The 26,049-nt window shown below is 43.0% G+C and overlaps 1 protein-coding gene across 1 annotated transcript in view; it reads right to left on the minus strand.

Annotated features, from left to right (window-relative positions):
• The window catches only part of LOC122807215 (tubulin polyglutamylase TTLL13-like), a 2,572,017-nt gene that overhangs the window by 899,851 nt on the left and 1,646,117 nt on the right, over positions 1-26,049 (minus strand). The gene's annotated exons all lie outside the window — the stretch shown is intronic.

A 26,049-nucleotide genomic window follows, 5' to 3' on the forward strand; every position in this document is an offset into this window, starting at 1 on the left:
GACAGTCATTCACAATATCAGGCATCTACAAGTCATATTGTAGGACTGTTGCCTTCTTTGGTAGTCAGAAATATACCCTAGTGTCTCAAGCTCAGTCACATCTGATAGAGAATTCTTGTTTACATGGACTGTCATCCACAGAACGTAAAACATTCTTCTTTTAGGATAATTTACCTGTTCCCTAAGAGGTCCATATTTCTCATTCCCAACAAGGCATCTTGACAACAAGATCACTTTCAGTCTATACTTCAATCAACACAATCTCTTTAAAGATTGTAGTTACATCCATACCACCTAAAATGCTTCTGGGACATTAAATGTTTCCTGTTATATGGCAAAGACTGCATGAATTTGCTCAGTTACTCCACAAGATATACAATATTCTGGATTTACACTTGGCCGTTACACTAGTCATTTTATTTGATTGTGAATGAACTGCCATACTAATTAAAATGGAGAAAAAAGTATAAATATTTAATTTCTTGGTTAAGGGAAAAGTGTCAAACATTGGTACAGCTACAAGTGAATTATGACAGTGAAAACATACAAATGAAAAATGGAAAACATGGGCATAATTACCCTATATCATGCCAGCACTGGTGCATAGAGTGACAAAGCCCTGATTAGTAATGCCTCCAGGCAGCTTGAGTTTGTTTAGCAGCTTGAGTGTCTGATGGACATGACAAGGGAGTCCACCTTTGAGGGATGACGGAGGAGAACCAACTGTGCACTGACACAATCCTTTGGAGAAGTGGCAGTGATACAAATGGGTAGAATGGGGATGGAAGCTAGCTCACCAAACCACTGATTTTTAGTAGCCTTCAATGTGGGTGTGAGGAGGGATGACTCACATTTGGCCTTGTGGGACTCAACAGTAATGCAGATTACCCATCCTACCACCCAGGGGTCTTACAAATATCTTCATTACCAGGATGCTTGCAAGGGTATAAAGCACCATCGTGGCTGCCTAAATTATATTCCCCTCCAGTCATCTCTCTCCCTAATCTCAGGCAAAATCACCAAGTAGGGAATAAATGGGTTCCACCTGACTGTAGAATGCTTAATACTTGGAAGACACAAGGGCAAAAAACACATAGAAAACAAATAACCTTACAATAGTACAGTGCCATGCATCATTCAAACTTTTTTTTCTTTTAGGGGAAGAAAATTCCCTTTTTTACATTCAGTACAGCCAGTCCTACCTTTCAAATGGAGGAAGGGCAGTGTTGAGATATCCATTTATTACACAGTCTCACTTTATGCAAACCTAATAAAGTCTTTCAAAGTGTAAGATCTTTCACCAAATGTAATTTACATTCAGAACATGGCACACACAATGAATATAAGATGTACTATGTGGGACACCCTTACATTATTATTATTATTATTATTATTATTGTTATCATCATCATTTCTGAGTATATGTTTTTCCTAACATTTTATATTTGTAAACATGTATATATTTATTTTTTACTTATTCAGTTTACATTGGTTGATTAGATATGTTAGCAGTGTTTGAGCACTGTAGTTATGTGATTTTTTTACGAAGTTATGTAATGCATAGAGTGAGTGACTTTACTTGTTCTGATGAAGCTTCTTTAATTATTAGAATGAAAGTGCTAAACAAATACATTTGTTTGGTAGTGCATATTGTCCTCCTGAGGATATCCTCCCGAGTGTAATTGTCTGGTCTGTGCTTTTTCTTGGTGGTTAGACTAAACTGACTCTGGTTCTGAATTCTTATACCTCATGTCCATTTAGTATTTGTAGTATAATACTTAGAAGAAAATATGGGAAATGAAGGAAGCCAGGTGAATGAGGATAAAAGTAACATATATATTGGATGATGATTGAGCAGCCACATACTGAGAAAAGAGATGACAACTTGCTTTGTGAAACTCAAAAAAAGATTGAAAAAAACAACAGAAACTTTGAACAAAACAAGGCTAGTGATACTGTAATGCAAACAAATAAAAATAAGGATCAGTCAATAAAAAATATATATATGTGTGTGTGTGTGTGTGTGTGTGTGTGTGTGTGTGTGTGTGTGTGTGTGTGTGTGTGTGTGTGTGTGTGTATAGACAGACACATGCACACAAAATCACACACACACACAGCATTAAGTCTGCTGTTGATATAGTTAACAACTGTTTCACTGACACACTTTAGTTGACAAAACAGTTTATCGACAGTCGTGCAAGATCACTATAATACCAGGTTTGGGGAATATGCTCTTTCCCCAGTATTATGTGATATCAGAGTTGGAATATTTAAGCAGCAGGTGGTGCAGGAGGACTTGCCCCTCTGCAAAAAACACTGTTTTTTAGTTGCATGCTCCAAGGTTATGTCCCCATTTATTGACCACATAGGCCCACTGGACACACTGTTCCTTTTCAGGGGTGGCCCAGAACCAATGTCTGATTAAGTGACTTGCTCAGGATTACACAGTGGACAAATGAGGGCTCAGGGAATCAAGCCATGTGCCACAGGAACTACAACTCACAGCTTTAACCCTCAGCACTGACTGCAGGGAGGGGGTACTTCAAGGACTCACAGTGGAAAAAAATCTGAACCTAGATAATGTATAAATCAAAGCATAAAGCACTGCTCTCTTTTTATGGATTTTTTTCGGATAAATATTCCAAAATTCTGAAATTAAATGGCTGAGAATAAGAAGTTATGTACCTACCATAACGTTCCATGTTAGTTGTCTTCTCTCGCCTTCTTTCTTGCTTGATGGGTTCGGAGCCGATCCCTCGGCTCCGACTCGGCACTTGCTAAGCTCGAGAGTCACTTTTACCAGCTCGAGGCAGCCCCATATCCCATGATGCAAGGCGGTAAGTACCCAGATCTCGTTTGTTGACAAAGGGCAATAGCACCAAGCATAAAATACTTCCCAACGGAAGAAGAAACTTACAGATGGAAAAAGGACCAGGTCTGAATGGTCTTTAGCATAATAGTTTCTTATACAAGGTCTGTCCAGGCCAGGGGGAAGGAGGGAGGGTCAAGAAAGAAGGCGAGAAGACAACTAACATGGAACGTTATGGTAGGTACATAACTTCTTAATGTTAAGTTGTCAATCTCGCCTTCATTCTTGCTTGATGGGACCGCGTCCTGGCACCTCTATCCTGGGTGGCTCAATGGAACAAACTCTTGAGGACTGTAGAGCCAAAACTGGCTCTGTCCCTGGAGGCCAAGTCCAATTTGTAATGGGAAACAAAAGTGTGAGGAGTGGCCCAAGTGGCCGCTGCACAAATAGTGTCCAAAGGAAGTCTAGCTTGAAAAGCTGTAGAAGTAGCTAAGCTCCTAGTTGAATGTGCTTTAGGTTTTGAGCACAGCTGTTTTCCCCTGAGCGTATAAATTTCAGAGATGACCGAAGAAAGCCATCTGGACAAAGTCACTTTAGAAACAGGAAGGCCTTTTTTATTATCCGCATAGGAAACAAAAAGTTGATCAGATTTTCTAAATATTTTTGTTCTGTCCAAATAATATCTAAGTTGACGATGGACATCAAGATAATGTAGCTTTTGTTCAGCTCTATCTGAATAGTTAGGAAAAATACCGGAGATCAATGGATTGATTCAAATTGTTCTTTGAAGCGACCTTAGGTAAAAGGTTGGGTTAGTTCTCAAAGATACTCTGTCTTTGTGAAAAACCAAATAGGGGTCGAACCGAAAGAGCATGAAGTTCAGACACCCTCCTGGCAGATGTAATAGCCACTAGAAATAACGTTTTCCAAGAAAGATATTTCAGGAACAAGAAACAGCTGGCTCGAAGGGGAAGAATCAAGGATGTCAGCACTAAATTTAGATCCCACTGAGGAGGAGGATTCCTGATTGGAGGTTTTAGTAGGAAAATTCCTTTCAAGAAGGCCCTGCAGAGCCTATGGGACATAATATTATGATCTGCTATCCCGACATGAAAATTGGAAATAGCAGCCAATTGAACTCTGACTGTGGAAGAAGAGGAGCCTGCATGAAAAATCTCTGCTAAGAAGTCCAGAACTGCCTGAACAGGGGCAGTAAAGGGATCAATATTTTGGGCCTTAGCCCAATAAGAGAAACGTTTCCATTTGCTTGTGTAAATCCTCCTGGTAGAAGATTTTAGTGAAGCTACTATGATGTCTCTAACTGGGTTAGAGATCAAAGGAAGCCTGGCTAAGGAAGGAAGTGGAGCAACCATGCTGTGAGGTTGAGAGAAGGGATTGACCGGTGCAGCTGACCGGATTGGTGAATCAGAAGATCTGGCACTGGGTCCAGATGCCACGGCTGCACCAAAAGGTGATGATGGAGGAACAGGAACCAAACTTGTCGAGGCCAGTAAGGGGCAATGAGAATCAATTTGGCTCTCAAAACGGTAGCTTTCTGGATCACCTGAGGGATCAGAGGAAATGGAGGGAAGGCATAAAGAAGTCCCTGGGGCCAATCCTGGGTCAGAGCGTCTCTGGGGGGATGGCCTGATAGAGGGAAGAGGCTGAAGAAGTCTGGACATTTGCTGTTTTGGTGAGTAGCAAAAAGATCGCAACATGGACGACCCCATTCCAGAAAAATCTCTTCCGCTATAGATTGCTTGAGAGACCACTCGTGAGGCATGAGGATAGCTCTGCTCAATCTGTCCGCTATAATGTTGGTTTTCCCAGGGATATGCGTTGCTACCAGAAACCGATGAGAGGAGATCGCCCATTGCCAAAGTCTGAGCGCTTCTCGACACAAGGGGCAGGACTTGGTTCCGCCCTGTTTGTTGATATACCAAACTACAGACATGTTGTCTGTGTGGACTGCAATTGTCCCTACGGGAAGAAAGTCATTGAGGGCTTGCAACATTAAAAGCACTGCTCTCATCTCCAGGACATTTATGTGCAGATGGTATTCGAACGGTTGCCACGTCCCATGAACCATCCTGCCCTGATAATGACCCCCCCACCCAATCAGGGAGGCATCCGTGGTGACAGTGGCTATCGGGGACGGAGGTACAAAGCACCTGCCTTGGTGAACCTGAGACGATGTGATCCACCAAGCAAAATGCTCTTTGCATGTCTGTGTCACCAGAATCTGGTGACGCATTGGAAGTTGCTGGTATGACCACTGTGTGAACAGCATCCACTGAAGAAGGCGCATGTAGAATCGAGCCAGGGGAAGAAGAGTAATGGCCGCAGCCATGAGACCTAATACCTTTAGAACCATTCTGGCCTGTATTTTCTTGCTGGCCAGAATGATCCTGACATGAGTCTGAATGTCTGAAACTCCTTGTTCTGTAAGGGTAGCTGACATCCGAACAGTGTTTAAGTTTGCGCCTATGAAGGTAATAGACTGGCAGGGCGATAAGGATGACTTTTCAAGTTGATTGAGATGCCCAAATGAGAACAAAGGTCTATTGTGTAATCCCTGGCTTGTATAAGCTGATGCCTGGTGGTGGCTGACAGGAGCCAGTCGTCGAGATACGGAAACACCTGGAATCCTTGACGTCTCAGGTGAGCCGTGACCACTGCCATGCATTTGGTGAACACTCTGGGGGCTGTAGTGAGACCAAAGGGCAGGGCTCTGAACTGGAAATGACTGGACCCCAGCCGAAGCGGAGAAATCTCCTGGAGCGTCTGTGAATTTTGATGTGATAGTACGCATCCTGAAGATCTATTGAGCACATCCAGTTGTCCTTCTGTAAGAAGGGCAGAATTGACTGAAGAGTGACCATTCGGAATCTTCTATTCCTGACTGACTTTTTGAGTCTGCTGAGATCCAATATTGGTCTCCAGTCTCCCGTCTTTTGGGGACCAAAAGAACCTTGAGTAGATTCCGGCTCTGAATGGTCTATTGTAACTGGCTGAATGGCTCTTTTTGCAGTAGTTTTGCGATTTCTGACTCTGCAATCTCCCTTAGACCGGGTGGTACATCTGGAAGGGAACTTGAGGGGAAGCGACTTTCCTCGAAAGGAATTATGTAACCCTTGGATATGATCGACTGTACCCATCTGTCTTGAGTGAGGGAATGCCAGGCTTCTGGGTACAGTGATAATCTTCCCCCGACTGCCTCCAAGGAGGGACAGCCGGGCAACATCTCAGGGATGCTGAAAGGGCTTGTCAGAGAGAGGCTCCCTGTTTCCCTGGTTCTTGGACCCCTCTGCCTCTAGAGCGCGTCTGTTATTGTTACCCCTCTGCCTCTAGGGGTAAACTGACCACGTGAATCCGGCGTGACTCCTTGGGATTTACGGAACCACATCTTCCCACCCTTCTGTCCTTTGGGATAAGGCCTAGAAGGGGTGGAAAACGGACTCCAACAGCAGAAAGAGTCTTGCCGTCCTGCTCGCACCTGGTCAAGTTTTCCTTCACTTGAGGGCCAAAAAAACCTGACCCATAAAAGGGAAAATTTTTGAAGAACGCTTTAAAGGGATCCAAAAATCACATAGCCGCATCCAGGCTTGGCGCCTAAGAGCCACACCTGTGCCTGCGGCTCTACTCGCCCATCCGCAGCATAAGATATTAGCCGCATGGAGGAGTTTGCAATGGAATTGAGGGTTCCTAGCTGAGAAGCAAGTTTTCTTGAGCCCCTGCAGCTGTAGGATCCTGAACTACTTCTCCCAGCTCCTTCAGGATATCCCTCTGGAGTCTGGTGAAGTGACATAGGTAATTCAGCGAACGCATAGCAAAGGTCGCTGAGGAAAACATCCGCTTACCGTACCTATCCATGGTCCTAGAGTCCTTATTAGGAGGATGGACGGGCACGGAAGGATCTGCAAGTTCCTTTTTGGTGGCCGCAGCCACCACCATGGCATCAGCGGGACACCCTTAGTAAGGAATTGTTTGTCACTCGGGGCAGTGATAAATTTTGAAGGCCTCCTAGGGACTGGCTCTACAGAGTCAGGAGCTGCCCACGCCTTTCGTGCAATCACCTGCATAAGGGGGTCGAAAGGCGGAGATACCCAGGAGGTGGAGGGCCGAGATCCAAACGCCTCTAGGTATACTGACTCATCCTCAGAGGGATTGTTGGTGGGCCAGTTTCCCCTCTGTTTCAGAAGTTCTAGGATGTCTGAGAAGGAGACATCCTCAGAGGGGGATCTAGGGGATCCTTCTGACTCATCAAAGTCAGTATCCGAAGTGACAGACTCGGGGGAGTCTACATGCTTCCTCTTACAAGTCCTCTTCCTAGGAGGATGTCCTGAAACATCAGGAGAAACCTCGATAGAGGGGGAAATTCCCAATGGGGAAATCTGAGGCGGAGGATCTCTGGGTCCTGTAGCAAGAGAAGTGGCAGAGATGTCAACAGGTACTATAGAGGGAGGAGCTACGGGAACAGACTGCTGACTGATACCAGTGGCCAGTACACTCTTCATCACCTCGAATGCTCCTCCCAGGCAGGTCCGAGAGAACCCGCTCAAGAGCTAGGAACCCAGGGACCACCGAAGGGAAGTCTCCGAGGCAGATGTCGGAGCCGAGCTCACCAAGGCCGAGGCTCCAAGGGGAAGAGCGGGCTCGGACAAGGGTCCGATGCCACTCACCCCTCGGAGGAGACCATGGAAGCCCGACCACCGAATCCCTCTAAGGAAGGTCTCAAGAGGAGATAAGAGTAGAGGCTGAAGGAACAGAAGGGGTATCCGTCCTCCAGCCGTAGCAGTAACCATTCCGAAGACTCCAACTCCAAGCTCTGGGGTAGAGTTGAAGGAGGAACTGTAACGGGGTGTGGTCCCACAGTCGTCTGTTGAGACGGACTGTGTAACATTTGGGCCAGTACCTGTGACTTGAGTAATCTACTGACCACTCTCTCTAGGTCATGATCTGACAACCTGGATGACCTTGAAGATCGGCTCCGATGGCTCCGTTCCGATAGAAGAGGTGAAGCCGGAGCCGAAAGTATCGGCTCCAAGGAAGGAGACCTCGACCTCTTCCTGGAATGAGCCATCGGAGCCGATACCATAGATCCTGTCGGAGCCGACCTCGGAGCCGACAGGAAGCCTCGATGTATCGGCTCCAGCCGGAGCCGATACAGCCACCAAAGTAACGGTGTCGGAGCCGATCGGAGCCGACACCGATGCCTGTGCCACATGGGTGTTGGAACCGATCGGAGCCGACATCGGTGGTCAATACAGATTCGGCACCGATAGCCATCGGTGCCGAAGGCTTTGTCAAGCCAGAATCGGCTCCAGCCGGAGCTGATCTCGACTCAGTACGAGTCGGAGCCGAGGCCGCAGGCTTAGATACAGAAGCCTGGGCCTTGGAAGGTTTTGCTGATTTTGGTGGAGCCGACTTAGCCGGAGAGCCCTCCGGCTTAAGAAGGCCCCTAAGAATCAGCTTATTCCGTCTCTCCTGCAGGACTCTCTGGCTGAAAGAGTGACAAATAGCACAGGAGTCCTGCAGGTGAAGAGGGCCCAGACAATACAGGCAAGAAGTGTGACCGTCTGTCAGAGACATCTTCTGACAGCACGAGTCACACTTCTTAAAACCTGAGACCCTCTCCTTTGACATGGTGCTGAAAAACACACACACACACACCAGTCAAAATTAAGTTAAATAAAATACCAAAAGGTATTCTATAAATCCAACACACACACCCTAACAGGGGGGGGATGGGATAGGGAAAAGATTGACTAACAAAAAATTAAAGGAGACAGGGAATTTCTGTCAGAAAAGGTACAATATAAACTTAAAACTATCAATAAAAGGTTTTTGAGTAAAAAGGGGCTTAAATCTCAAAAAAGTGAACAACTTACCAGGAGCTGGTAAAAAGAAGACCTCCTAAGCGAAGCGGCAAACGAGATCTGGATACTTACCGCCTTGCATCATGGGATATGGGGCTGCCTCGAGCTGGTAAAAGTGACTCTCGAGCTTAGCAAGTGCCGAGTCGGAGCCGAGGGATCGGCTCCGAACCCATCAAGCAAGAATGAAGGCGAGATTGACAACTTAACATTGCCTGTTCACATAAAATGCCGTACAAGCACACTGAGGCATGCAAGTAATTCCATATTATCTGCATGGAATCAACTGTCTTCCAGTGAAAATCCTATGGTTTATCTGAAGAAAATGATTAAACTTACAAATATATTTACAAGTCACACAGCTGCTGTAAGAGAGTATTTGGCAATAGTATAGATAACCATTGGGGACTCCCACTCTTTTACATCCTTGGAAAAGCTAGGCTAGTCTTTGCCTTTATTTAAATCACATGTCCTAGCAATTATTTGCCTGATATGAGATTATGTAAAAAAAAATTGTAATATGATCCACTAATGTATATTCAATGTCTTTAACAACCGTAAATGAATTAGAAGTAGTAATGAACCTATAGGGGTGATCACCATTACATACCATTTCTTTATATATGAAAAAGTCATTATGAGGGATCTTTACTGGGTTTGTAATGAAATATGTCTCCCTTGGCTGAAATGTCAAAGAGGATCCACTGTGAGTTCTCAAAGTACCCCCCAACACACACAAAGAAAACTGGATAAGTCAAATTCACTGAAGAAAGTACACACTGAAATTGTGTGTGAACATATTAGACATAATTTTTAGCAGGGAAGCAAGACCCTTGCATCCTTTATGGAGGGGACTTGCCCTCCATAACCCCGTACTTAAATACACTAAATCCACAATCACAACCATGGAAGAAAAAAGAAACTAAAAAGGGTGAAAATCCAGCTGACGCAACTGTAATTATAAAGAACAGACAACATATTTTAAAATACTCCAGGAACTGTAACTTCAGGAAACCAGAAAGACTGCTTTATGTTAGTTTTCATCCATCAAAAGGTACATATCCCTGCAAAAGATATAAACTGAAATATCTAAACTAAAAACAAAATCATTAATTTAACAAACTGGATAATGAAGCTGTATATAGCACTACAAAATTGTTTTGTTTAGTTTTTGCTTTGGGACTCTGTCCCATATCTGATTTAAATATATACAACCTCTGACGCATAGATTGAGTTGCCATCTTTTCAAATGCCCAAAGGGGGACATTTTTTGTAGAAACATGAGATTTTACAGGACAAAACATACTCATGGACAGTGAAAAAGCCAGAGCTTCACTTTTTGCCTAAGTAAAAGGTTATTCTTTTTTTTACTCAACAAGTTTTATTATTTTTCAGAAATAACAATAATTATGATTACATTTATCTAGATGAATAAATAAAATAACATTTTATATACAATATTTACAATTGGCCTAAATAAGGAAAAACAGTCTGTGAAAAGGTTAAAGTTACACATTTCAAGTGTTCATCTTTTTAAAGTTTTATAGAAGAGACTGTGTCCATATTTAATGCTTCAATAAGAGAGAGAACTTTCTCCCAGGGATTACTGGTCCATGTTTTAGGAGAGATTCTCAGTTCCTTGACTTTTATTTCCATCAGCACTGTTTTTTTCATAAAGATCAAGAAATCTTCAATAGTAGGTTCAGTGGAGGATTTCCATTTTCTTGTAATATACTTCCTAGCTACTGCTAGTATAGTCCAAAGAAGATAAAGATCATTTTTGTTAATTTCTGTATTTTCATTAAAATTTAAAAGAATCATTGACTTTGTTAATACAAATGAATCTGTGTAGATAGCTTGAAGAAATGTACTTATCTCTTTCCAAAATTTTAATGCAATTACAATCAGAGTATGTGCCCAGCCTGCTTCACAACTTAACGAACACCTCCAACATGTAACATTTTGGGATGAATTGATTTTAACTATCTTGTTGGGTGTATAAAAAGCTCTATACAGAAATTTCCATGTGAAGATCTTCCAAACTTGTAAATTTGATGTTGATTTAATGGAGTATAATAGATTAGTTTTACTTTCAACTGATAAATTTATTGAATGTCCTTTCATTATGAAGTTCCAATAATTCTTGATTGGGTTTAACTTTGTAAATAATCTGTGTAGACAGCTTGAAGAAATGTACTTATCTCTTTCTAAAATTTTTTAATGCAATTACAATCAGAGTATGTGACCAGCCTGCTTCACAACTTAACAAACACCTCCAACATGTAACATGTTTGGATTAATTGATTTTACCTATCTTGTTGGGTGTATAAAACGTTCTATACAGAAATTTCCATGTGAAGATCTTCCAAACTTGTAAATTTGATTTTGATTTAATGGAGTATAATAGATTAGTTTTACTTTCAACTGATAAAATTTATTGAATGTCCTTTCGTTATGAAGTTCCAATAATTCTGATTGGGTTTAACTTTGTAAATAATTAGAATTTTATATAATTCCGATGTTAAATTTGTCCAATTATAATTGTTATATATTACTTCATACAAGTAATTTATGAGTTTAGGTTTAGTTTTAAAAGATCAATTATCAATTATTCTGCAAAGATCTTGAGCATAAGATAGTATACTTTGAAGTACTAGCCAGTCTGCATTTGATATATCATATGTATTTATTACTTGTTGACTGTCTAACACCTTCAGATCCTTTATACAGTGCTGCCAGCAAGCAAAATCTTTTGTTTCACAATTAGTAAGAATATTCTTATGAATTTTATTAAAGAAATTTTTTGTAGAACTAAAGGGTATTAACAGCTCAAGCCATAGTTTTATGTCTGCATTGGTATTAATGAAACTTCTAAATAAGTTGTAAATAAAATTTATATAGTTTAGATTAGTGGGTTTTATTGTGTTGTATTGAAAGTTAACATATAGCATATGCCAAAGTTTATTATTTAGATAATTTAATAATATATTTTTGTTATTTTATTTACATTTAAAAAGATGACTGTATGCAAAGTCTTCCAAGTGGAAGTGAAATTTGGATCTATCCATTTTATGACTATTTTGAAAATAGATGCTTTGATATAGGTCTCTAGATCTGGAAAGTAACTTCCTCCCATTTCCCAAGATCTAATATGATGTGAGAATGGTATTGTATTTCTTTTTGGGAACCAAAGGAAATTTAGAAGAATTTTATTTATCTCTTTTAAAATCTTTTTATTAGGCATTATGGGAATAGCTTGTGCTGTATAATTTATTTTTGCAAGTAGTACCATTTTTATTAATTGCAATCTATCTTCAAATTTTAAATACAGTTTATTCAAATTTTCTATTTGTGTTTTTATAGAGTTTATGATATTATTATAGTTTAAGGACAAAGTTGTGTCAGTATTTTCACATAAGATAATCCCCAAATATTCTATAGTGGAAACCTGTTTACCAACTGTATTATTTGTGTTTAAATGAAAATCTTTTTTCTTGCTCAGTAACATATAATTGGACTTTGATTTGCTAAAACGTAGGCCTAAATTAAGAAAAAAAATTTCAACTTGTAAGTCTAACTCCTGTATAGAATCTTCTGAGGCAGATAGGGTAAGGAGTATATCATCTGCGAAAAGTATGACTTTGGAGTTGAATTGGCTATATATATATATATATATATATATATATATATATATATATATATATCGATGCCTTTTATTTTTGGGTCACTACGTATTATTGATACAAATAATTATATTGCTAGAGCAAATAAAATGAGGGACATAGGGCACCTTGCTTTGTTCCATTAGTTGTTTCAATGGCTTCTGAGGTAAATGGGCCACGTTTTACATAAGCAAGATTATTTTTCTATATATTTTTTATCAATGCAATAAAATGAAGGGGAAATTCATAAATTTCTAAAGCTTTGAAAAGATAATCCTATTTTAATGTATCAAAGGCTTTTTCTATGTCTACAGCAATTATAAGGGGTTCGTGATTATCTCTGTTTAGAAAGTCTATAATGGTTAAAATTCTCTAAATATTATCATGTGTATGTCTATTATAAATAAATCCTGTTTGATCTTCGTTTATGACAGGTATCAAAGATTTCTTAATTCTATTGACTAAAATAGACATGGACATTTTATAATCATTATTAAGTAATGAAATTGGTCTATACGAACTACATTGTTTAGGACCTTTATTTTGCTTTTTAATGGCTGCAGTTAGTGAGCATTTCCAAGAAGGTGGAATTAAGTTTAGTGCTTGTATTTTATTTAAGGTTTTATGAAAAACTGAAATTGCTGAAGTTGGAAATATTTTATATAATTCAATTATAATTCCATCAATACCAGGAACTTTATTGTTTTTGCTTTCCTTAATGTTTCAGTTATTTCTTTGAGAGAGATTTGTTTTTGAATATCTTTTAATTTTTCCAGTATTTTATTGATTTTAATATAGTTTGTATCCATATCTAAGAAGTTGGAGTGGGTGTTATCTCTATAATGTTCAGAGTAGTGATATCTAAAGGCTTCAAGAATGCCGCTTATATCTGATACTTTTTTGTTTTTTCTCCTTCATGAATAATATTTGTGATATTATTTTCAATGGTTTTGTCTTTTTATTCTCATTACTAGATTATGTAAATGTTTTGGTGAAACAGAATATGAATTATGTTTTAGGATTTTCTAATGCCAAGTTAGTTTTGTGAGTTAAATTTCACTGTAATTTTTGTTTAATTGCTCAATTTCTTTTTTTTTTATATATGTGAGTCTCTTGAATTATTGCTATTAAATTTTATGATTTGTTTTTGAATATTAAATAATTCCAATTCCCATTCTTTTGTTTTATTTTTGAACTAAGTAAGTATTTTGTCATATAGGTATGCCTTCAGGGCATCCCATAACATTACTAAATTTGTATTTTCAGAGTAGTTAGTGTCTACAAAGAATTCTATTTCTGAATCTAACCATGGTTTGAATTTTTTATTTTAGTGATATAAGCTGGGATTCTTGTTGCATAGGTTAATCTCTTAAAGTCTATTTGAAACTTGAGAATAAGTGCGTTATGGTCAGAAAAAGGCATGGTGTTATGGAAAATTTGACTATTTTTATACTTAAGTCTTGAGAAATATATATTTTGTCTATTCTTGTTTGAGTATTAAACCTGTGATCTTGGTGAAAGAATAGAGTTATTTTCTTTGTATCTTTATGTATCAATTAGATTTAAATTTTCACTACATTTCTTATGAGCTTTCCCTATGTGAGTAAGATGAAGATTTCTGTTATTTGTGGTCTCTTAATTATCCAGGATGCAGTTAAAATCCTCTCCTATTTTCAGATTGCCTTTATATGCTTTATTAATTATATCTATATGTTTTTGACTGCCGCTAACCCTATGCCAGGGAACCAGTATATATTTACCAGTGTCCATATTCTGTTATTAATTCTTATTATTACAATTGACAAAAGTCCTTCTTTATCTTTGTAGTTATAAATAATTTGAGGATTAGTGACATTTTTTCTCCAAAGTATTAAAACTCCTGTTTTTTTTTTTTGTATGAAGAGTGAGCTAGTTTTAAAAATTCATTTGGGGACCAGATGTATTTGTCATTTGTTTTAAAGTGTGATTCTTGAAGAAATATTACTTGCACTTTATGTAATTTTAAATATCTTAGTAAGTTTGATCTTTTCTTAGGATTATTTAGTCCATTAATGTTTACAGAAAGTAAAGTTAAATCCATCATTTTTGAGTATGTTTATGAAGTAATAGTAATTGTAATTAGAGAAATGCTCAATATTCTTTTAATACTAACAGACTGTGTAACTATATTATTGATGTTATATAATATAATCAAACTAATTTTTCCTGTCTGATAGCAAAAATTGAATTTCAGTTTAGGCTAATACAGAAAAGAGAAAAAAAGAAATAAATAGTTAAACGCATTTAACCAAGTATAAAATGAATTTAATAATCCCTTTAACAAATGTAGTGAAATACACTCCTAATCTGAAAGAACAGAAATGTTCACTCAGATTATCCCTCAAGTCCAACAGCAGGATTGAAGAAATATTAGTGTTTTCTAACTTCATTTTGAAATTCCTGGAGATAAGATACTTATAAATGAAAAAATAATGCTAATTAAGTTAATTAACACAAAAAAGTAGCACTGGATATAAATTTATTATGAAAATCTAGTTGCTTAAACTCGGGAAAGTTTTAAATTCTAATAAATGATGAAATCTTAAAGATTACTTTAACCATTGAAAATGCCAAATGCATTCATAAATGTTCTCATTCTGCAAGTGACTATTGTTTTTAGAGCTAAGATAACTTTAATTACATAAGTTAATAAAGATATACAGAACAAATATTATAACTTTAATAGAGTGACTGCTAGTTTGCTACCAAGTTAGTACTTCTTTAAATATTAATAGTCTTTCATTTAGTTAGGAAAAAAAGAAGTTATATCTTACCATAACATTCCATCTGTGTTGTTCATCTTCTTTCATTCATCACTGATGGGTCCGGTTCCAAACCCTTGGAACTGAGTTGGCATATTACCAGCCAAAAAAACTCTCGAGCTAAGTCTCTACCCAGAATGCCCTTCTCCCTGTTACCTCAGATCGAGTTTGCTAAGGAAAGGAAGTAAAGCCGAGGCCACTTCTATGCAAGTACCCTAGTGCACCACTTAGACCCAAAGATCCCCCGGGAGCCTTTGGAGGGGGAAGGAGGGTGGGAAGTGATAAATGAAAGAAGATGAACAACACAGATGGAACATTATGGTAAGACATAACTTCTTTATCTGATGTTGTTAATCTTCTTTCCATGGGTCAGAATCCCAAGCTACCTTGAGGTCCATGGGCAGCCCTTATGGAAGAACATTCCTGTGTACCATTGAGCCAAAGGCAGCTCTCCTCCTGGAGACCAGGTCCAATTTGTAATAATTGATAAAGGTATGAGGCTTAGCCCAAGTAGCTGCTGCGCAAATGTCATCCATAGATGCCCTAGAATGGAATGCTATAGAAGTTGCCATGGATCTAGTGGAGTGGGCTATAATTAGAAGTTATGTACTTACCATAACGTTCCATCTGAGTAGGTGGATTCATTTGTCTGCAACCTGTGGGTTATGGATCCGATATCGGATCCGAACCGGCATGGTTATCCAGCTATGGATCCAAGCTCTTAGCTCCTCCCCTCACCCATAATGCCCTGCTCTCCCTACATGACCTCAGATCGAGTTTGCCCTGAATCAAAATACCCTAGAAAAGGGTAACACATAATATGCAGGAAACTGACAAGGCCAGGGGGATAGGAGGGCGGGATGGTTGCAGACAAATGAATCCACCTACTCAGATGGAACGTTATGGTAAGTACATAACTTCTAAATCTGAAGTAGGAGATTCATTTGTCTGCAACCTGTGGGACAGAGTCCCCAGCTACCTGAATCTTGGGCGGCCATCATGGAAGGATATTCCGGAGCACCGCGGAGCCAAAGGATGCTCTACCTCTAGATATAATATCCAGCTTGTAATGAGAAATAAAGGTATGAGATGAAGCCCAAGTGGCTGCTGAACAAATGTCATCCAGAGGAATCCTAGCCTTAAAGGCCGCTGAGGTACAAACTGACCGGGTCGAATGGGCATGGACTCCCTCCGGTGCGGGCCTCCCAGAAGCTTGGTAAGCTAAAAGAATACACTGCGAAATCCAGCGTGACAAAGAGACTTTGGAAATTGGCTTACCCCGATTGAATTTGGCAAAGGAAATGAACAACTGGTCGGATGCCTATGACCAGCTGTCCTGTTAAGATAAAAACGAAGCTGCCTGTGAACATCCAAGGAATGCAGCTTGTATTCACCCTTGTTCTGATATTTAGGAAAGAAAACAGGGAGGTTAATGGACTGATTAATGTTTGCTTCTGAAGCTACCTTAGGAAGAAAGGAGGGATTGGTCCTGAGGTATACGCGGTCCGGATGGAAGACCAAGTAAGGAGGCTTTATGGATAAGGCTTCAAGTTCCGAAACTCTTTTGGCTGAAGTAATGGCTACTAAAAAAGCAGTCTTGAGGGATAAAAATTTAAGATCTACTGTGGCCGCAGGCTCGAAGGGGGGAGCGGTCAAGGCCTGAAGAATCAAAGAAAGATCCCATGGAGGAACCGCTTGCTTGACAGGGGGTCTAAGGAGAAAGGTGTCTTTTAGGAAGATTTTACATAATTTGGCAGACATAAGCGGTCCAGAGTCATGACCAACATGATAGTGAGAAATGGCCGCAAGCTGCACTTTGACCGTGGAACTACTGGCACCATCATTAAAAAGAGTGGTTAGGAAGTCTAGCACCAGAGGAAGGGGAACCGTGAAGGGATCTAGACCCTGCCGCTCCGCCCAAATGGAGAATCGTTTCCATTTACTGCAGTAAACTTTTCTGGTAGATGGGTGTGATATCAGATCCGGAATGGGATCTAGAATCCAAGGTGGACTCACCGAGTGAGACCTTAGGTAAGGGAACCAGATCTGTTGAGGCCAGAATGGGGCAAGGAGGATCATTCTGCACCCCAACCGAGAGGCTTTCTGAAGAACTTGGAGCATCAGAGGCAAAGGGGGGTAAGCGTAAAGAAGACCGGGAGGCCAAGCATGCACCAGAGCGTCTCTCGGGAATCCCCTGGAGGAGGGATTAGAGCGAAAAAACTGTCGCACTTGGTGTTTAAGGGAGACGCAAAGAGATCACAACAAGGAGTTCCCCACCGTGCGAAGATACGTTTCGCTACTTGAGCATTGAGAGACCACTCGTACGGGGAGAGAATGGTGTGACTGAGCTTGTCCGCAAGGATGTTGGACCGACCCGGAATATGCGTTGCGATGAGAAAGCGGTTGGTGGAGATCACCCATTCCCACACTCTCATGGCTTCTCAACATAAAGGATAAGACCTGGTTCCCCCCTGTTTGTTGATGTACCAGACCACCGACATGTTGTCTGACTGAATCGCAATTGTTCCCAGGGGAAGAAAGGCCTGAAGTGCTCGCAACGCCAAGAGCACTGCTCTCATCTCTAGAACACTGATATGCAGGGAGGTCTCTGAGTCGTTCCACGTGCCTTGGACCGTCCGGCCTGCAAAATGCCCCCCACCCGAGGCGGGAGGCATCCGTGGTCACTGTGGCGAGAGGGGGAGAAGCACAAAAGGGGCGGCCTCCGTGGAGATCCTGTGAGTGGAGCCACCACAAGAGAGACCGCTTGCAAGCCTTGCTGATCGCAATGGGATGATGCAGAGGTAGAGCAAGGTAAGACCACTGAACTTGAAGTGTCCACTGAAGGACCCGCATGTTGAACCTGGCGAGTGGAAGAAGAGATATCGCTGCCGCCATGGACCCTAGAGCCCTCAGGACCAATTCCGCCGGAATTGAGCTGGAGTGGAGGATGGCCCGCACCTGGAGTCGCAGATTCTGAACTCTGTCGGCTGTGAGGAAGGCTCTTAACTCCCTCGTGTCTAACCTGGCACCTATAAAATCTATCAACTGAGTAGGGGCCAGGTTGGATTTTGCTACGTTTATCGTGATGCCCAGGCGGGGAGCTAGATGAAGAAAGGAGTCTCGCGCCAATGATAGTAGATGCCTTGTTGGGGCGGTAAGAAGCCAGTCGTCCAGATATGGGAAGACCTGCACCCCCTGAAGCCTCAGGTGGGCCGCAACCACTGCTAATACTTTGGTGAACACCCTGGGGGCTGTGGTGAGACCAAAGGGAAGGACCCTGAATTGGTAGTGACTGGCTCCCAGCCGGAAGCGAAGATACCTCCTGGAACGCCTGTCCATTAGTATGTGGTAGTACGCATCCTTGAGGTCTATAGAGCACATCCAGTGATTCTCTCCCAGAAGGGGGAGGATGGATTGCAAAGTGACCATCCGGAACTTCTCCTTGGGAACTGCCAGGTTTAACAGGGACAGGTCTAAAATTGGTCTTTGGTCCCCCATCTTTTTTGGCACTAAAAAGAACCTGGAGTAGAACCCTGATCCGATCTGGTCTGGGGGGACGGGCTGGATGGCTCTTTTCCCCAGCAGATGGCCAATTTCTGCTGAAGCTGCCTCCCACTGACCGGGTGGAATGTCGGGGAGGGATTTTAAATTTGGAATGTGATGAAAGGGGATCTTGTATCCTCTGGATATAATGCGGAGGACCCAGCGGTCTGATGTTATGGACTCCCATGCAGCTAGGTGCTCCGAAAAACGTCCCACGACTGCCTCCAGAGTGGGCAGTCGGGCAACCCTTCAGGGCTGCTGCGCGGGCCGTTCAGAGAAAGATTCTCTGGACCCAAAATTCCTGGGAGCCCCTCTGCCCCTGGGGCGGCGTCCTCCCTGTCCTCCTCTGCCATGGAAGGACTGGTTGTCCGGAGCGGGTTGGGATTGCTGCGACTTCCGGAACCACATCTTCTTCTGGCCCTTTTGGTTCCTAGAGTAGGACCTCTGGGGCACAGAGAAGCGGATTCCGACGGCAGACAGCGTCTTCCCGTCCTTTTCGCTCTGGGTCAAGGTGTCGCGAACCGTTTTGCCAAAAAGGGCAGAACCATCAAAGGGGGCATTCACGAAGGACGCCTTGAAGGGCTCCGTGAAATCACAATGGCGGAGCCAGGCCTGGCGTCTAGTGACTAGGCCTACTCCTGCAGCTCTAGCAGCTCCCTCAGTAGCATGGGACAGCAACCGCATAGAGGTATTCGTCACGGACCGAAGAGTGGCCATATGGGTGGAGTGCAAAAGTTTGTCCTCCTCCGACATGGACTCTGGGCAAGATGCAACGTATTCTTTAATAAGATCACGCTGCATCCTGATAACATGTGCCAGGTAGTTGAGCGCCCTCACTGAGAAGGTCGCTGAACTAAACATTCGCTTCCCCAAGCGGTCCATCATCCGAGACTCCTTGCTCGGAGGATGGACTGAGGGACTCTCCTGGGCGAGTTCCCTCTTGGTGGCTGCTGCCGTCAACATGGCATCTACCGGAGGCCCCTTACTCCAGTGGGCACGGTCTGCAGGGGGGGCTAAGGATTCTGTCTGGCCTTTTGTGGATTGGCTCCACAGTGTCCGGTTCCTTCCATGCCCTGGTGGTAATAAGGTCCACCAGGGGGTCGGCAGGAGGGGACACCCAAGAGGTAGACGGGCCCGCTTCGAATGCCTCCAAGAACACGGTCTCGTCCGAGGAAGACTTGGGGGCAGACCACCCACCCCTTATGTGAAGCATTTCCATGATGTCTCCAAAGGAGACATCCTCGGGGGGTGATCTTGGGGAGCCTTCCCCTTCCTCCAAATCCGTGTCTTCCGTTAAAGACTCGGGGGAGTCTATGTGCCTCCTTTTACACGTATGCTTGCGAGGTGCTTCCTCGGGGGGGGGCTGTCCGAGGAGCCCTCGCAAGCAGTGTCTTGTTCCAATGGAACAGCTTGGGGCATTGAAGCGGGCTGTCCCAGTGGCCGGATGGTGGAAGCCTGACCCAGTGCAGATGGAGCGCGGGAAGTAGCCGAAGCAAGTGCCGGGGGCCCGGAAGCCCTCAACAGAGCCCTCTCCACTACATCAAAAGCCGAGGGGGAGCCAGTCTCGACCAAAGGATCTGAAAGTTGGCTCCCCCTCGGATCCGAAGAGTGGATCGGAGCCGGCCCCGAGACACTCGGATCTGAGGGACCGTGTGCTCCGACACAGACGGCGCCGAAGGCACACTGAGTCCCCCGGATCCGAAGCTCGGAGCCAGGCTCCGAGAGGTCGGATCCGAAACACTCGAGGGCAGGGTCGGATCCGGTACCTGCACTATCGGCGCCGACCCACCCCGGCTCGAACGCCCGAACCCGGTAGCGGGTCGGAGAAGGAGCTATAGGCTTGAAAATGGGGTCGAGCTCCCCAGAGGGGAGGCAGGAGCACTCCCACCTGCATCTGGGCCTGGATGAACCTTCTCATCATCCGGTCCAGATCGGCGTCAGAAAGGCTATATGTAGATCTCGAAGAGGCTACCGAGGTAGGCCTTGAGTGCCTCCTCGATAGCCTCGACGGAGATCGGGTCTCCTCCTCCTCAGGCCCCGGTGAAAAGCAGACCGGAGCCGAGGGGGGGGAGAACCAGCAGCCAAGGAGGCCGGAGGAGAAGCCCGCTTAGCTGGCGGGGCCGAAACGGAGGTCTCGGCCCGCCGCTTGTGGTGCTTCTCCCTCCGGTCCTTTTTTCTTGCCTCCCTCTCCTCCAACCCAGCAGCAGGAGGTTGAGTCCCAGGTGGAGGAGGGGTGCAGGCGAGGAGGGGACTGTAGCAACAGTACCCACCACAGGAGCGGAAGCCGAAGCCGAGTCCGGGGGCAGAAGTCCCGCCAGGACCAGCTTCGACCTCCGCTCCTTCAATGCCCTGGGGTTGAACCCTGCACAAATGGAACATCCAGAAGTGAGGTGTTCAACCCCAAGGCATCGAACGCACTGAGTGTGGCCATCAGCAGGGGAAATCTTATGGCCACACTCGGAGCACTTCGAAAAAATTGCCTTAGGGGCTTCTGACATAACTAAAGTCTTTTTTTTTTTTTTTTTTTTTTACAAAGAAAAGACAAACAATTAGTGCTAAACTAGCACACACACAAGGCCCCAAACAGCACACTCAAACAAAACTCAGAACCAGCGAGGGGAGGGAATTAAAATAAAGTTTTAGATGTAAAAATTTTAACCCAAAACTATCAAAAGACTAAAGGAAACCTAACACAATCACACAAAACTAACTACAAAAAAGCAATTTAAAGCTTTATAAGAGATTTATAAGCACTTAGCTGAAGAGCTCAGAAGATCCAACTGGTTACCAGCGCGGCAAACTAGATCTGAGGTCATGTAGAGAGAGCAGGGCATTATGGGTGAGGGGAGGAGCTAAGAGCTCGGATCCATAGCTGGATAACCATGCTGGTTCGGATCCGATATCGGATCCATAACCCACAGGTTGCAGACAAATGAATCTCCTACTTCAGATCTTTTGGCATGGATTCATTATGGAGGGAATAAGTGACACGTATGTAGTCCCTTAGCCATTTTGATAATGTAACCTTGGAAGCAGCCTCTCCCATTTTGGGTCCCAAGAAGAAGATGAAAAGCTGTTCAGATTTATGGATAGGTTTGGTCCTGTCTAGGTAAAACCTTAACTGTCTATGTACATCTAAGGTGTGAAGGCAATACTCTCGTCTACTAGCAAAATTTGGAAAGAACACAGATAGATCAATGGACTGGATAATAGGGAATTCAGAAATCACTTTGGGAAGAAAGGATGGGTTCATTCAAAGTGGCACTCTGTCTTTGTGAAAGACAAGGTAGGGCCTCTTGATACACAATGCCTGCAGCTCCAAGACTCTTCTGGCAGAGGTAATGGCTACCAGGAACAAAGATGTCCAAGACAAAAACTTTAGGTCACACTTAGCCACAGGCTCAAAGGGCTTTTGAGTCAAAGACTGGAGGACTAAAGTGTGGTTCCATGGTACTACGGGCTGTCTGAGAGGAGGCCTGAGATGAGAGGTTCCTTTGAGGAAAGCCTAGCAGAGGCATAACAAAATAAGAGGGGTACCCTCTATACCATTGTGGAAGTTGGAAATTGCTGATAGATGTACACAAACTGTAGAGGCAGAGCTCCATTATCAAAAAACTTAGCCAAATATTGAATCACTCCAGTAACTGGAGCCAAATACGGGTCTAGCATATTATCCTTGGACCAAATGGAAAAACTTTTCCATTTATCTTGATATAGTCTTCTGGTGGATGGTTTGTGTGAGGCCAGAATGATGTCTCGAACAGGTGAGGAGTGGTTAGCCAGCCTGACGACTAGCGGAAGTGGAGAAACCAAGCTGTCAACGTGAGAGTGTTCAGGTGACTCAGCCCTTGGGGGTGAGTGATCAAATCTGGTAGAGGGTCCAGAAATGGTGGGAATACTAGGTGAGGCTGAAGAAAGGGGAAACAAACTTGTCGAGGCTAGAATGGGGTTACGAGGATCAACTTGCATCTCAACCGAAGAGCTTTCTTTAGAAATTGTGGGATCAGAGGAATGGGAGGATAGGCGTAGAGAAGTCCCATGGGCCAATCGTGGATCAGAGCATCCCTCAGTGACTCCCCCCATGGGGAAAGTAGGGAGAAGTAGCTGCTGCACTTGGTGTTTGATGGAGAGGTGAAAAGATTGCAGCAAGGCTGGCCCCAGTGACTGAAGATTACAGATGCCACCTCGGGGTTGAGGGACCGCTCGTGGGGCATGAGGATGCATCTGCTCAGTTTGCCTGCAATCACATTGGAGCTCCCCGGGATATACGTTGCTATCAGAAAGCGGTTGGAAGCAATCGCCCACCTCCAGATTCTCATGGCTTCTCGACAATAGGGGTAGGACTTGGTTCCTCCTTGCTTGTTGATGTACCAGACCAGTGACATATTGTCTGATTGGACTGCAATTGCCCCAGAGAGGAAAGCCCCATGGAATGCCTGCAACGCTAACAGCACGGCCCTCAGTTCTAGAACATTGATAAGCAGGTAGGCCTTTGAGGTGGACCATGTGCCTTGGACAGTCTTTCCCTGAAAATGGCCCCCACACACAATCAGGGAAGCATCTGTGGTCACAATGGCTGTGGGCTAGGAGGGTTAAAAAGGTCGGCTCCAAAGATCTTCATCTGGCCTCATCCACCAAAGCAGGTCCTGCTTGCAAGAGTTGGTTATTCGAATCTTGTAATCCAGGGGATGACAATTTGGGAACCATTGACACAGAAGGAGCCATTGCAAAATTCACATATGTAGCTTTGCTAGAGGCACTATTGGAATTGATGCAGCCATAGAACCCAGAGTTTGGAAAACTTGCCTCGCAGAGACTGATGTTTGAGAAAGAATCACTCAGATTTGAAGCCTCAGTTGGTGGAGTCTGTGAAGAGGGAGTGATACCAGACAGGACTGAGTACTGAACACTGCTCCAATGAGCTCTATTTGTTGTGTAAGGATAAGATTAGATTTCTCCCAATGTATCGTTATTCCCAACAATTTTGCCAGAGAGAGAGTATGTTGTAGGGCATTTACCAGAAGATGCTTGGTGGGGGGTGGTAAAGAGCCAGTCGTCTGGATATGGAAACACCCGGAATCCATTTAGTCTCAAGTGAGCTGTTGCCACTGCCATGCATTTCGTGCACACTCTGGGGGTTGTAGAGAGACCAAACGGCAGGGAATGGAATTGATAATGACTGACTCCTAGCCAGAAGCGAAGGAGACTCCTGGAGCATTTCTCCATCTTGATGTGGTAATACACGTCCCAGAGATCTATAGAGCACATCCAGAGCACAATAAAAGATAACGAAATTATCCCCCCTGGCTATAACATCCTAAGACAAGATCGTCTTAATAAAAAAGGTGGAGGAGTAGCTATACTCTTCCAAACTGGACTGGAAATAAGTAAATCAGCCCTTACCCCACCACATGACTCTAATGTTGAAATGATTATTACCAAAATCTCCCTAAACTCACACAAAACTATTAATATTATCTGCACTTATCTTCCCCCAGGCAACAATTCCCCCATATTAGAAGACCTACTAAACTGGTTTTCAATTAATCTCCTTCAAGAAACAATACTACTAGGCGACTTTAATATTGATTGGAACATATGCAAACAAACTAATCCGTCTACCATTATTAACCTGCACGGATTCCATCAAACCATTAACTCCACAACTAGAACGAATAAAAACAATAACAAAGAAACCATTCTCGACTGGATCTTGACTAATAGTCCCCAACAAATGTATTCAACAGGTACCCTCCCAGACGACCTTAGCGACCACTCTCACATACATCATTAGGCACAAAACTCATCTAACAACACCTCCCCTAATTCGCTCATCTCGCAGCAAAAAACATTTTAACCTTCAGCAGTTTCAAAACGAACTCAGCTTGATTAACTGGTCACCTCTAAAAACTCTCCCAATAGATGAAGCTGTTAACCACTTTAATAATACCTTTCTTACTATTCTCGATCATCATGCCCCCATCCGTTCTATACGAATGAAATCTAAGACAGCTCAATGGCTAACAACCAACACCAAACAACTTATCTTTAGTAAGAATAAAGCTTGGACTAAATGGAGAACCACGAAAGACTCTTTTGATCACCTTAGCTTCAAACAAAAAAGGAACAAGACTAAGCTTGCTATCAAACAAGATAAAAGGAACTATTACACCAAGCTACAGCAATCCTCCCACTGCCAACCACAAAAATTTTGGAAATCAATTAACTCACTACTATCTCCCGGCAAGGTTGAAACCCCCAACCCACTAGGCTACTGCCCTGACTCTCCCCTACAAACAGCTAACGCATTCAATAACTTCTTTACTTCAACCATACTTAAACTGGCCAACCAACAAAGCCCTGACCCCTCTTTACTAGGTTATACTAACTGCACTCCACCTCTATTTCAACTTAAACCCATACCTACTGCCTATATTCTTAATTTACTTCAGAAACTCAAACCCTCAACCCCCTCAGCTGACAAATTGCCAGTGGAATATCTCCAGCTAGGTGCTAAAGCTATTGCCTACCCTATCTCTATTCTAATCAACAGAACCATAAAAGAAAGTACTATACCCTCACTCTGGAAAATCTCCCACATCATCCCTCTCTTCAAAGGTGATTCATTTGAGTACTCGAACTACCGCCCTATAGCACTGCTATCTCCTATTGCTAAAATAATGGAGAAATGCATCCACAAACAGCTTTTAAATCACCTCCTATCTAATAACCTTCTAGCTACTTGCCAACATGGCTTTCATCCCTACCATAGCACCACAACAGCCTTATTATCCTTCATAGACTCCATTAATATAAACCGGAATAACAATCTTCTTTCATCTGCATTCTTTGTAGACCTGTCAAAAGCCTTTGACATGGTGAATCACCAACTCCTCCTACATTGTTTAAAATCTCTCTCTCTCTCAATAATCTTGCTTTAAGCTGGTTTACTTCCTATCTTCAGAATCGGAAACAAGCTGTTTTATGGAACAACAATCTTTCCGAACTTCTCCCTACCACTTTAGGAGTACCTCAGGGCTCCATCTTAGGTCCTCTTGTATTTTCCATCTTTATTAACGACCTGTATCTAGCCACCCCACTAACTACTTGCATTCAGTACGCCGATGACACCACCATCATCTGCTCTGCCACAACCCAAGCTGACCTCCACTCACTTACTCAAAAAACTTTTACCACCATAGAACAATGGTTCTCCAATCACTGCCTTCTCTTAAACCCTAAGAAAACTAAACTTCTCCTCTTCTCACCCACACACCTCTTTCCCCCTATTAGTTTCACACTTACTTCTAACAATGGCACCCTTATCTCTCCTGACCAAACAACCAAACTTCTAGGAG

The sequence above is a fragment of the Protopterus annectens genome, chromosome 7.part0 (assembly GCF_019279795.1).
Source record: "Protopterus annectens isolate FY-2018-M chromosome 7.part0, PAN1.0, whole genome shotgun sequence".
Taxonomy (NCBI): domain Eukaryota; kingdom Metazoa; phylum Chordata; order Ceratodontiformes; family Protopteridae; genus Protopterus; species Protopterus annectens.